Source organism: Hypomesus transpacificus, unplaced genomic scaffold (assembly GCF_021917145.1).
Source record: "Hypomesus transpacificus isolate Combined female unplaced genomic scaffold, fHypTra1 scaffold_134, whole genome shotgun sequence".
NCBI lineage: Eukaryota > Metazoa > Chordata > Actinopteri > Osmeriformes > Osmeridae > Hypomesus > Hypomesus transpacificus.
Window position 1 is genome coordinate 512,618 of NW_025813710.1, and position 14,658 is coordinate 527,275.

At 42.3% G+C, this 14,658-nt stretch overlaps 1 protein-coding gene across 2 annotated transcripts in view; it reads left to right on the forward strand.

Moving 5' to 3' along the window:
• hikeshi (heat shock protein nuclear import factor hikeshi) overlaps positions 1-14,658 on the forward strand; it is an 86,048-nt gene that overhangs the window by 70,687 nt on the left and 703 nt on the right. The window lies entirely within an intron of this gene.

Below are 14,658 nucleotides of genomic sequence, written 5' to 3' on the forward strand. Positions count from 1 at the left end.
TCTTTTAACAAGGTAAATTAAATGTCAATCAGCATCCAATTGCCAGGGATAGCGAATGACATTTGGGGTGGCACCTGGGGTGGCCAGTCCAATATCAGGGGGGTCCAGTGCCACCCTGGCCACCCCTTTGGCTCCGCGACTGGCGTCTGGGTAGATTGTAGACCAGGCAGGCTGCTGCGTTCTGAATCCTCTGAAGGGGGCGGGTTGCACATGCTGGGAGACCAGCGAGCAGCGAGTTGCAGTAGTCCAACTTGGAGAGGACAAGTGCTTGGACTAGCAACTGGGTGGAGTGCTCAGACAGGTATCTCCTGATCTTCATGATGTTGTAGAGGGTGAATCTACACGACCGGGAGACTGCAGCAATGTGGGCCGTGAGGGAGAGCTCGTCATCCATGGTAACCCCAAAGTTCCTGGCAGAGGTGAAGGGGTCACCGTCACAGATCCCAGGGTGATTGAGAGATCGTCAGCTGGAGGTGGTGCTCAGTCATCCAGGCGGAGATTTCTGTGAAGCAGGCCTCAATCCTAGCTGAGATCCCCGGATCGGTCAGGGGGAACAACAGGTACAGCTTCGTGATGTCAGCGTAGCAGTGGTAGGAGAAGCCATGGGAGGTGATGATTGGGAGGTGATGTTTGGTCCAAGTGAGGTGGTCAGGTCGTTGGCCAGGCGAGAGTCGTTAATGGTGTGGGGGGCTCTGGACTTGTAGTTGGTGATATGCCTGAGCCCTCTTCAGATAGAAGCAGAGTCATTAGCAAAGAACTGGTGTTTTAGTCTCTCTGAGTACAGTCCGTTTAGCCTCTCTCACCGCCTGGCTCAACCTGTTCAACATCCTTGGTTCAGAGTGTTCCCTTCTCTGGTAGGGCATTTGATGAATTGTCTGTATTTGGGGAGTTCGTGGCTGAGATTACCTTTTGTACAATGACCAGGGAATCCGGATTTGCTCGCTCCACACTCAGAATCTAGTAGGCGAGTGTAACGCGTGAAACCAACCTTTTAATATGTGATTCACAGAAAGTTACGTTTAATATATATGTAGAACGGTAGATAGATGTATGTAGAACAGTAGTTTCACACTGAAACCCTTTTTGTTGGAACATTCTTTTAAAAGGAGACACCTAACCTACTCACCGGTGAGCTCTTCTAGATGAAAACAAGGGGCGCTGTAACCATAGCAACCATCAAAAGCCCCTACTAACAGCCACTGACGCCTTTTTAGCTCTATATATATACATGAATGCAGTCAACTCAAGATAAACCTTTACATACACGTATCAACAGAAAGGTACACTTGCAACATAATAAATCTTTAACAGAAATGTTCACTCAGTTAAATGATGCTTCCAGTTCAATGTTCATATCAGTTCAGAATACTCTTTTCACTGTCGTCTGCGTGTAGCCTATTCCAACAGTTCACAAAATGAACATTTGCGTCCCCGATACCGAGCTGCTCGTTGAGAAGGTTATATGTGGCAGGGTACTACTCACCAACCGTATCGGTCAGTGGCATGAACGAGGGAAGGGGAGAGGACAAGTGAGCGACGAGCACATCCAGGGCCATGGTAGAACGACGGCTGTCCCAGCTCTCCGGGTGATGAAGCTCTGGCCGCCGGAGATGAACCAACAAAAATGCCAACTGTGTAGCCAAGCTTCGCCAACAGCGAGGACACTCCACCTCGCACCACAATGTGCTACACCCTGGTTGACAGCGATCTCTGGAGACTTCCCGAGCCAAAGGCATAGATCTTCCCCACTCGGCCGCCACAACCGGAACTCTGCCGCAACACGGACGCCTACAACTAAAACGAACAGAAGCTAAACTTTCAATCAACTGCTCCTATGTCCACAGCGTAGCAACTCTCAGGGCGCCACCATCTTTCTCGTCGTTTTCTGACTCAAAGTTGTCCCGCCCTTCGCTCCTCTCATTTGCCAGTACACCAATGTTTCCCATCCCTGATTGGCTGGACCTGTAGCCAAGTCCTGTGGTGTGGGTCTTTGAGGGGTTTCCCCACGTAACCGAAAGGGCTGCAAACAATTAAATATGTCCACACGCTGGTTGTGCACCCACACGAGCATGCGCTGGGCCTCTTTAACGTTGGCCTGTGGACCATGCGGTAGAGGTATTGTTAGACATAAAACTCTACTGGGGCACAGGCCCCTATTAAAATCCCTTTTCTTTCAAGTTTGCTGCGCACAATGCACTACTAGGCTATACAAACTCAACTGGCTTACCCCACTATACAACAGTTCAGGGACGCAATTTGGATATCAGCTTTGGCAGGGACATCAATAGTTAATGAGAGCATGTTATTTTTTTTCACATTCATTTGAGCGCTAATACAGTTTTTGAGCTTCATGTAATATTGTTTTTATGTTAAAGTCAAAATATGATGATCGGTAGGCCTATCATTTAGAGACTTTCTTTTGTTTTGTAATGTTTTCTTAGCCTACCTTAATTCTGACTTGTGTGCCGAGTCCGACACCTGGACTTCTGTGTGCGTGCTGCAGTGGCTATTTGGCAAGCTCAGAAGAGCGCGCTGACAAGGAATTCTGCGGGCATCGGTTTGTGTTTTCGGTTAAGCTGCTAGATTGTGGATTGGGATACTGCGTAAATTTTTTCTATTCATCAATCTGAATTAATGCACTGACTAATAAAGTGAATTGTTAAAACTCTAACTTTAGATGTTACTGGGTCTAACGACGCCCCTGTCCGGCGGCAAGTAAACTATTCAAAGTTTTATATATAGTGTATATATGTATAGTTTATATACATATATATTTGTATGTATATATGTGTATACGTGTGCCAAATGATAACAATAATTTAATTATACAATGTGCATTTGTTTCACATACATTTGTGTGTAGACAATGGTAAGCGAGATTTGTCCGGCCATTATTTTAGAGCGGCAACGATAATTTACCCTTGCAAATAAGCTATGTTTTGTAAAGCAGTTAAACGTGACTAATAAAAGCATTTTTGCATGTATTCAAACATCGTCTAACGAATCATTAGCTGTTAAAAATGAAAATTGACAATGTATGTAAGCAAATTAGTGGATACTCAAACTATAGTTTGTGATCAATAGGTCTATAGAAGGAGCTATTGAAAGGGTTTCACAAACATTCAAAGGTGTGATAGATCCAGTTATCCTGGCAAAACAGTTATTGTTTTTTATTTATTGACAGGGCACAGTCCAAGCATTGCAAAAATTAGAGAAGTGTATGTTCTCTGCACTTCTTGTGTTATGCTAGGTATATATAAAGCTAGGAATATTAAAATATTCTTCTTGATCGTATTTTCAGATGAGTTTGTAAAATGTTCTTTCTCCCAGAAGAGAAAGATGCCTGATTGGAAGATAGCACTACAGTACTATTCATATAGTAAGAATGTATTTATATGGCACATTTCATACAGGAATTGCAGCTCACGGTGCTTTACATAAAATCAACAAAAACTATAATACAAGTGATAAAAGTAATAGATCTAAAACATATAACAAACCAGACTAGCCGCACTCTTATATACCTGCGTCGTATACCTTTAAGTTCGATTTTGAGCTCAGAGAAGTTGGAAGCGACAGTTTTTTGACTGTGTGAATTTCTAAACCTGTTTAAGTTAAACACATTATTTCACCAAGAACATTGACTCACTCGCGTTTTAGTCACTATCGCTAAACCGATCTCAAAACTGTGGTACAAAAAGGCTTAACGGAGTGCCACTACAGGTAGTTTACTTAGTCACCCTAAGGGCAGAGATTTTGCTTCAGGTGGTGAAAAAGGTTTCTTATATATTAGCATTATAATTGGACCAATAAAAATAAAACACCTGTTTGTTTACTAACGCTACACCAACAGAAGAAGACGAACCCTTTTTATCAATAATTTCTTCATTGGAAGTTGCTCCCTCGCCATGGCTATCGCTGCCACTGTTCTCGGCAATAAGAGTAATTTTCCGCGGTTAACATTAGCTACTCCACTCGAGGTGCTCAGTATATTTTAGTGAGCGATTTCTCTGCAACGTCCTGCTGCATCACAGAAATTAAATGGACTGCTGTTCCTAATTATTCTCCATCTACATTATTGATATTATTGAAAATGAATTAATGTTACGATATCTTTATCGAGCCCTACTTCAACCCCCGACTTTTTCTCTATCGCTCTGCCTATGCTGTGTAGATGCCCGAGTAGAGAGACGTCACACCGAACGAGAGTAGGATGGAGAGCAAGTTCATTAATCCTGGGGAAGCCCTCCTAGTTGATAAAGGGTTGAAAAATAAATGGCGCTGGGCATGGGTAGAAGAGAAGGGGAAGGACAGTAAGCCTTTTGGTAGCTGGTGTAAAAAGTTAAGTGAAGCAGGTGCTAGCTTCTGCACTTGCTTGAGAAAGCTACGTTATGCAACTAGCGGTAAAAAAGTACTTGGACGTCATGAGCTAGACCCCGCTCATAGAGCAGCTTTTCTCCAACACACAACGCTGTTACCGGGAGCAACCACAGCTGATGTAGGCCTACCGGCATCAATAACTGACCGTGTTTGTGACCTGAAGATACGCATGTGCATGTTCATTGCAGAGCACAATCTGTCTTTCAGGCTCGCCCAACCCCTGGTAAATCTATGCCAAAATAGCTGAAGACAAGAAGACAGATAGCTGGCTTTGACTAAACTGTCAATATCAAATCAGCATGCCAGCTATTTTAACACACGCGGCATAACACCAGAGTTCAAAAGACGTATTTCGAAAAAGTAAAAAAACTGCATGTTTTCCTTAAATGTCGACGAAGCCACCAACAAGAACATGGATAAAGTCCGTAATGTCCTCGTTCGTTTTTTTATGAAAATGAGAATGCAGTAAAAACGCAACACCTAGTAAGCAGGAACATGAATATAGCCAATGCCTCAGCACTTATGCTAGAATCAAAAGATGTCCTGCAGTCATATGGTTTGCGGCTGCAGCAGGTCACTAGAATTATACTAGACAATTGTGCAGTCATGAGAGGAAAGAAGACTGGACTTGAGACACAAGTGAGGAAGGAGAACCCGTACCTCCTGGACATATCTGGAGACACTGTCCATATAGTGTCCAATGCTGCCAATGCCCTCTTGAGCTCTTTCAACTCTGAGCTTGAAGATTTCTGCTCTGATGTTTATTATGACATTGAGAGGTCACCAAAACAAAAGTAGATCTTTTCAGAATTTCAGAGATTGCTCGATCTTCCACCCAAGAGTTTGATCAGGCATATCAGTTGTAGGCCTGTCGCGATAGTCAATATATTGACTTATCAACCGATATATGGAAATGAGCACAATCATTTTTGGTGTCGTGATATATTGCAGCTGATCATTTTTGCAATAAAAAATTATGATTGTATACATTTTTACATAAAAACAAATGTCACCAACATTTTAGTCGATCCCGCTGCCTCTGTCATCTTGTCTGCTTTCTGTGTCGAAAGTTTAGGTGAGACTAGCGTCTCCACACACACACAGAGCGGACACCGACAGGTGAAGAGAAGGCGTGAACCCACTGTGTTATAAAGTGTTTTGTTTCATGACATCTATAGCTAGTAAGGAAGAACAAAAAAAATGACTTGGTTTCAAAGCCGCAATCTTCAGCTCCGGTGTGGACATTTAGGCCGAATCCCAATACTACCCCTTCATCTTACCCCTTCCCCTTACCCCTTCCCCTTAGGCCACGTTTACACATAGCCGGGTATTTACAGAAACAAATATTTCTGCCCCTCCGTTTTCTAAAATAACGTCGTACACACAAGTACGTTTTCAAAAATGTTTCTGTTTACATGAACCCGCATATACGCCCCCGAGCGCCATCATAACTATGCCTAACCTGTAGACGGCAGTGTAATGTGAAGGATAAAGCCATGCAAACCAATCACAATTTTCAAAATCTACAACTACGAATAACACGACCGACTTCCTTTACCTTTCAGGCGTGAGGTTCATTTGTTAGAATGATTCACAAATGCGATGCACAAATGTATTTTGTGATTCAGATATGTAACGCAATTCACAAATAAATGACCCCATTATGCTTGTTGTGTTCGACTTCATGCACCACCGGCGTAGCCGACAGCCGACTGCGTTGAAGCTGAGAAAGCCATTGGCTGCTTCGACCCAGCCGGGCTGCAGGCGACGCCAGCGCTGCATGAAGTCGAACGCACGTGTTACTATAAACAGGACGCTCTCATGACGTGATGCTTTTTTAGTCCCATACTGTGAGCTTTGAGAACCTAAAACTCCGTTTAAGCTAGTGCACACGCAAACACAAAAACTGAGTTTTCAGAAATCTCTACTTTGGCCGGAGTTTTTAGAAATGATCGTTTTCCGTGATAAAACCTCCGTTTTCGTGTGAATGAAAGGCCAAACCGCATGAAAATATATGCGTTTTTCTTCCGTGTAAACGGGGCCTTAGTTTTGCGCATTCCCGTGAGAGCTAGTGGTGTCCCAATACTCTTTTTGAGCTAGGAGTAGGGCTAAGACGAAGGGGTATACACCACTAAAACCAAGTAAGATCGGGGGCTTACTTGAAACCTAAAGCTATGTGAATATTGCGCGACCAGCAACAATGGCGGCCAGATCATCCAGAGTCCAATAAATGTAATATTTTCGGCTTAATTCATTGATGATTTTTTTTTATTGTTTTGTGGTATACACAGTCCTGTACATATATATTTGCAACTATTTTCCTAATTGAAACGTTTAAAAAAATCGCTAGTTTGGTACGCTTATGTTACAGTGCTGATTTGCAGTCATCATTTCTCTGATTAGCATGTCTACAATTTTAAGTAAAATCCATTTGCAGCAAATTTCGTTTGATATCAGTGCATAACACTACTTGCTTAGGAGATATCAATACGTGCTAGATGACGTACCCGTAACCAAGTGGTGTCCCATTTCTTAAGGATATGTAGCCCTTATCCCTCAGTTTCGACGGCCAAGGGCTAGGGGTAAACTAAGGGCTAGGGGTAAGGGGGGGAGTATTGGGATTGGCCCTGAGTCTTTAAGCCGAATGAGATGAGAGCCAATTAACGTGAATGAGCCGGTATGTCGACTTTGTTTGAAAACAGTGGAGACACAAAGGGGCAATTAACCAAACATCTCACCTAAAACATAACTATCCCACCCAGTTGTTCAACCTGTGAACAACAACTGCAGCTAGAGCTGGAAAGGGGTCTTCCATACAGGTATCTGTTACAGATGCCTTTTCCCGACAGTGCAAATATAAACGTGACAGGGCAAAATGGCTCACACTCACGGATAGCGTAACTCGCTATATAGCCAAAGAGATGCAGCCATTAAACACGGTCGAAAAACCAGCATTTACAAATATACTGCAAACTTGTGACAAACACATGGCTGACAACTCTCCCGCATTTCAACGATTTCACATGTTCTCACGCCACACCTGGTATATCGCACGTTGAAAAGGCAACACCAACCAAGTAGCCCTGTTAACGTTGTGGGGGGGGGTCATTATGTAATCAGTGGCATAAAATGGTCTGAAAATTACAATAATATCGTTTATCGCAATTAATTTTGGTGCAATATAATCGCACAACAAAAAGTAGGTATCAAGACAGCCCTAATCAGTAGCAGATTTCTGCAGATGCTGGAGGTATGCAACAGGGTGAATGAGCTCCTGGATGTACTAGTGGTACACTACTACCATGTGCTGGATCCAGGCAAAGAACATAAATACAGGTAATCCAAATCATACAATGTATACCAATTTATGTGAAGTATTTTTAATTGAAAGCCTACTGCCTCTGTTAATATGTAGTAAGTGCATTGTTTGTGGCCTATAATGTTGTATGTCATGCAACCTTTGAATCCACATATTTGAGTGGTTAGGTTTTATTGAGGAGGGAGCAAAACAGCATTGAAACGATGTCCTTATATGTGTGTTGTGCGTGGGTGTGTGCTACAGAAAGTTACTTAACCAAGTCCTTGAAAGACATGAGGTCACAGTTGAGGAAAAGGCCAGAATAGAAGTTCTGCGACAAAAACAGGCTACAGCACCCAGGACACAGGTTAACCAGAACCTTAAGGCACTGATCTCTGTGCTCTTCACAGAGTTTGAAAGACTGACGGTTATCAGAATCAGAAAGGGATTTATTTGCCAAAAAAGTTTACACAGACAAGGAATTTAATTTGGCAGGAAGGTGCATACAATAAACATATAGGAACCTAAAATTAAAATATATGGACTATATCTATACTAAGGGTACATAAACTAGCATGGTTGACTTGTTCAGAGGTATCTTAGGAAAACTCATGGCTAGTTGATATAAATGTAATTTATTTTTTCAGTTATTAACAGTGGTTATGGTCCATCTCTGCCTGATGACATGGCTTGCTATTTAAGACAAGGGACAAATGGAACAGTCAGGTCTCTTTTTCAACAACAGTAACCAACTTTAAGAGATTTTCCCATAGCATTGTATAGTTACTGTTATCTTGTTTTGAGTTTTAATCATCTGGAAAAAAATGCTAAATATCTATTTTTTTTTATGTTTGCAGGTGTCCTTCCAACATCTCAAGTGTTTCAAAAAAAAACTGCAACATGAAAAACCCATGGTGCATTTGTTGCATGTCGAAATGGTGGCCCCTGTGAGAGAGCTGCTGAGCAAATTCATGAAGCCAGGAGCTATCCCCCTGAGCATTAAGGAGATCCTCAGGATCAATGTACGGAGTACAGATTTAGAGCTTTCAATAAAAGACTTTGTGTTGGAAGGTTTGGCTACTCCACCATGAATAAGGCTTGTGTGGAGAGGAAAATATGGGTTTGGAATCTGTACAACTCTCTTAGAGAAGGCTACATGAAGTCAGCAGAGTTCCTCCTCAAAGAACGACCCCTTGTCAACAACATAATCACCTCACTCTCTGCTCTGACTCCATCTCTTATTCAACGTGACTCTGTATGTGGACCTTTCATGACCTTAGGAAAGGCCTTGCCTAATGTTGTTCAGCCTGAAGCGCTCGGCCAACTGGAGGAGGAGGTTTGGGCTTACCAAATAGATGATGACCTGCTACCTCTGGCCAAGATCTATGTTGAAGAGGACAGCAGAGTGGATGTGGACTGGTGGAGTCGGGTGGCAATCTTGAAAAATACAGAAAGGGGTGTGAGGTATCCAACCCTGAATAAGCTTGTGAAAGCCCTTCTTTCAATTTTCACAGGCCCCCTGGTGGAGGGATCATTTAATTTAATGGATGACATCCTAGAAGTCGACAGGTGCAGGATGAATGTTGAAACATGAGAGCCTCGCCATTATAAAGTCAACCATGAAAGCCAGGAACTGGACGGCTTCAACAATGTTGATAGACCAGCCTTTGAGGCGTTCCTGCCTATCTTCTTATCAAAATTACCAAATCCAACTACAGAAAAAGAAGGCAAGTGAACAGGCACTGAAAAAGGAAAGGATGGGTGAGACCATAAGGATGCGTTCAGCAGCGGTGGCAAACCGACTAGTTAACCAGGCCAGGAAAACGAAAAGGCCAGCTAAAGCCTGCTCTGCTGGACCATCCTCTGCCTCCTCTGGGCCAGCCAGGCGACATCCGTCCACTGGACCATTTACCTTATCTATACCAACCAGACAACCTCCACCAAACACCACCTCCACTGGAACAGCTAGACATCATACACTGGACCATCTACCTCATCTGGACGAACCAGACATCCCCCCACTCCACCAAACACCACCTCCTCAGGACCAGCTATACAACCTCCTCCTCCTCTGGGCCAGCCAGCTCCTCCTCTAGGCCACCAACTTCCATCTCTGGATCGGCCACCTCCTCTTCTGGACAAGCCAGGTTATATCTTCTCTTTTGTGGCCCAGCCAAACCCCCCCACCTACCTCCTCTGCACCAGCCTCAACTGCCTGCAAAAAGGAAGAGTTCTGATGACTCAAAACCCACTAAAAAGAGAAAGAAATTGATCACTGTTTGTCTTTTTTCTGTTTTGTATTTATTTCCCAACAGTTAAGTTACCAGTTACATTTGAATGTTTTGTTTGTTGTTTATTTTATTGATATATTTTCAATTAATTTCCTAGTATTCAATTTACGATTTTCTTTTGAACAAAGTAGTTATGGAAATGTTGCAATATACTAAAGTAAACTATTATCTACAGTTCACTGTTGCACTTTAACAATTCCTTTTTCATATACCCTGATTAAATGCTTGCAAATCAAATCTTCTTCCACTGACGGAATTTCATATACCCTTATAACATGTCACCATGTGATTGTAGGTCATCTTGTAACCTTTGAAGGACAAAGCTTAGCAGTAAAACTTGATATTAACCCATATCATAAATGCTACATGTGTTAGTACCATATTGTAGTGAGGTGGAATACTATTGCTGACCTTTCTTGGTTATGCAGTTTTAAAAGTCCCACCATAATCTGCAATCATTCATTTCTAAATGTTTTATTAAATTTTTACCCTGCGAATGTGTCCACCCCACAGGATGACTCACCCCCACAAAAAAAAGTTCAGGTGCAGGATTTTTTTTTTTGCTTTAACCCTGCCCTAAGCAAACTAAATGGCAGCACATGCTGTTCTATATTTTCTGGGAACTTCTCCTGTTGCATCCGAGTTCATCGTGTATGCAGTGACCATTTAGTGAAAGGTAGCCGCGGGATTGGTAGGTTTTGAGAACATAGCAATTTTGTTTTGAGTTTGAAAGAATCCCCTCCCTTCAAAGCCACTCCCCCAAAAAACAGGACTGCGCTGCCTGACTGATGCCAGTAGGACAGTCCAGTAGCCCGTCATTAAAGGGGTGATTGACTGGGTTTTTGGGGTATTTCACACTGTTCCTTAAGGTCTCCAAATACGGTATGTAACATTGGTTGGGTTGAAAATGGCCCGGTTGCTGTTCTATGCCCCCTGATAGATCCTCTGAAATGTTCCCGGGGAAAAACACTAGCTTTTCTCCTTTTATGGTATGCTCATTAACATTTAGATGAGCTGCGCGCTGATTGGTTGGTTTTCAACAAGTGAAGCTGGGGAGCAAAAAGGCAACACGGCCAACAGCACTCACTGAAACACTGAAGGTGGAGACTTCAAATAAAAACGCGCAAATAAATCTATTGTGTCTACACAACACTGTTTTCAACAAATTGACTTCATATCATTTGAAATGATAACGTTAATTGTTTCCACTTCTGTTGTCGAAGCAAACTGGATGGACTTAGGTGGGTAGAACGTTACAGCTTAGCAACCAAACTATATTGTGATTCAACTCAGCTTCAGTTAGCTAGCTCTACATATCTTGCTGACAAATAACCTGACAACGATCTGGACAAACATGCATTGTGAATTAGTAGATTTACATAACAACACGGGTTATTTATTTGAATGAAACACAGTCAGGAACATGAAACAACGTTCGCCCCATTGCCAATAAACTAGGCTAAATCATCACACATTCTACCGATGCTCTTGCGTTATCAAGCTAAACTAGTTTACACGCCTACAGTCTAGGTGTTTTCGCTACCTAACTGTTCTTGCATTCCTTTCAAATCAGCGTTAATAAAAAGCAGATGAGCTAGAGTCTAGCTAACATTGACTAGACGAGCATGGCTGATGTTTGTCTATACCGAAGCATAGAAGGTCCCTGTGCAGTTCGACCCTCGACACATTTGCGCAAACCATTGTACCAAGGACGGTTTTGTAAACCTGGGACAATGTAAAGCAGGATTTGCTATGAAGCTGTTGCTGAAAAGAGGTGCGTTCCGACCTTACGTTCATCACAACCGCAAGCTGTAGTATGATTTTGTCGGTAACAGTTATTAGCAATGCTAACGTATCTAGCACCTGCCTTTCTCCAGATCTTTCAAATAGATCATCTAGACAGGCGTTAGCAATAGACCAGACTTAGGGTGACCAGTCTTCCTCTTTTACCCGGACATGTCCTCTTTTTGAGACCTAAAAAATGCATCCGGCAGTGATTCCAAAATCGTCCGGGATTTTGCCTCGTTGGATATTTGTGTTTCTCTGGGTTTTTCACAAACTAATTATTACGCCCGGCCCTACACGTTTCCACCTTCTTGCGCGAGCTCTGACCGTAGAGAGAACTGTCATTGGTCAACCGCCTTTTCAGTGTTGCCAGATGCACGATAATTATCCTTCAAATACGATGATTTTGAGCCTTTGGTATGATAAAATTTCCAATATGGCAACAATGTGAGCACCTTGCCGCTTTTGTTGAATATATGAGGAGGACTGAAAAGTGTCTTAATTTTCTTGTGTTAATATGTGACCATAAACAATGTATTATTTAGAGTGTTGTATTTGTTATCATTATTGCTTTAATATATGGATAAGACACATTAAAGACAATAAACAACCACTGAAAGCCATAGAAGCACTGGACTAAATGCCCCCCCCCCCCCCATCTAGCTGTTCTTGCATTCCTTGCAAATCAGCGTTAATAATAATCAGATGAGCTAGAGTCAATCTAACATTGACTAGACGGGCATGGCTGATGTTTGTCAATGCCGGAGCATAGAAGATCCCTGTGCAGTTCGACCCTTGACAAGTTTGCGTGAACCATTTCACCAAGGACAGTTTTAAAAACCTGGGACAATGTAAAGCAGGATTTGCTATGAAGTTGTTGCTGAAAAGAGGTGCATTCCAACCTTACGTTCATTACAACCGCAAGCTGTAGTATGTTTTGTCGGTAACAGTTATTAGCAATGCTAACGTATCCTGTATCTAGCACCTGCCTTTCTCCAGTTCTTTCAAATAGATCATCTAGACAGGCGTTAGTTTTCTGACTAGTTTTTTGGAAGCTTCCCTTCTAATGCCGACTACAGCTAGTCTACCTAGAGTAATGCTAAGTAAAGTATGTTGATGTGTTTAGCGTAGTACCTACTGTATACTAGATACAGGAGACGTTAGCATTGCTAATAACCGTTGGCGACAAAATCATACTGTAGCCGACTTACAGCTTGCAGTTGCGATGAGCGTACGGTCGGAACAGCATATCTTTTCAGGTTCAGCTTCTTAGCAAATCCTGCTTGAAATTGTCCAAGGTTGACAAAATTGTCTTGGGTGAAATGTTCAGAGAAAATGTATAATTGCGTGTCGAACTTCGCCGGGATCTTTTCATAGACAAACAGCAGCCATGCCTGTCGAATGTTTGGGTCCTTGGGAAGACTATAAGTGTTAGCCTTCCCTGTACAGCCTGGAACACAGCATTTACGACCATGGTCCATTTTCAATATCCTTGTAATTGCTTAGAAGTAGCCTACAGAGCAGCGCGCAGCTAAACTAGCATCGGAGATCTACGCTACCTCGGACTGGGTAGGAACACCCGTGAGTGGGCTGGTCTGGATGTCAATTTTGGGGCGTGACAAAGATACAGACCAGAGCCAAAAAGGGCGGTCCTACGTCACTCCGGTGGCTTTGTTGAAAAGCCAGCGTTTTACAGCCAAATTTTTTCATTTTGAGATTTGCATAGGAAAGAAGTGTCAATGGACTTTGATAATCACTGTATGTTCATTTTACCCACGAACTGTCGTTATTCAACTATGACAAGGTCAAATTGGTTTTGCAATCAATCGCCCCTTTAAATCTAGATTGATCTCTCTGTAATCTTGGTGTTCATCTAGATTAATCTAAATTAAAATGGCTCATTTCAATTCCGCCGAAGGCTTTCAGAATATGTGTGCTACCCAAATAATGACTAAAAGTAAGTATTTGAGAACGGGTTTCTCAAGCCAGGTGGCGCATTAGACCAGGGGCTCATCTCCTGTTTCCAAAATGCATCACAAACTGCTTGAGAAAGCTGTTCTACTATGATAATTGGTGATGAAAATAAATGATGTTCAGTAAGATGTACTTTTTTATTAACTGTTTATCAGATTAGTTAGCTTGGCTGATTTGGTTGCACTCAAACATTTTGTCGTTTGACGACGACTCTTCCCCTGCGCTACGTCAGTGCTTGGCCCGGCATCTTCAGCATTAGCTAAGGGATGCTTTGCGTTGAGGTGTTATTTGAAACTGGAAGAACTCCTACAGTAAACTAATTCCACATAGCACAACGTGCAAACAACCTTAGTCTTGGCGAGGTTTCCATTGGGAAGCTTCTTAAAAATACATTTTCCCTGAAGCAAACCAGGCTTCATAGCTGCATCCATGTTAGCACGTCACGTTTGATGTGATAATTTCATACACAAGGCATACACACAGGTTCAAAGACTCATTCTCACCCCCTAAGTGCAATTTGGCTAGGTATACATCCGCGCTAAAATATCAAGGTGAAAGTCATCATAGCTTGTGTAGTATAGACCCAACTCCCAACCCAACTTTAAGAATGGATTAACGGTAATATTTTTTTATCGCCCGATAAGAGTCTCACGTTAACGCAGCACGTTAACGCCGATAAAGGCCCACCACTAGTATGTACTTTTTAATCTGTGCAATCTTCATCAGTAATTATGTTTGTCCTTTAGTAACTTGAAAATGTAAGTACACCCAATTTAATATTTTGTCTTTCTCCTAACTTTTAATATTAATTTAAACAGTAAGTTTGGAGGTGGTAGTTTAAGAATTGCTGCAGCAGCTGCAAGCACACTTACAATTTCCCCAGACATTTTACCCTGACAAGTTGATATAATGTACTTGAAATCCACAAAG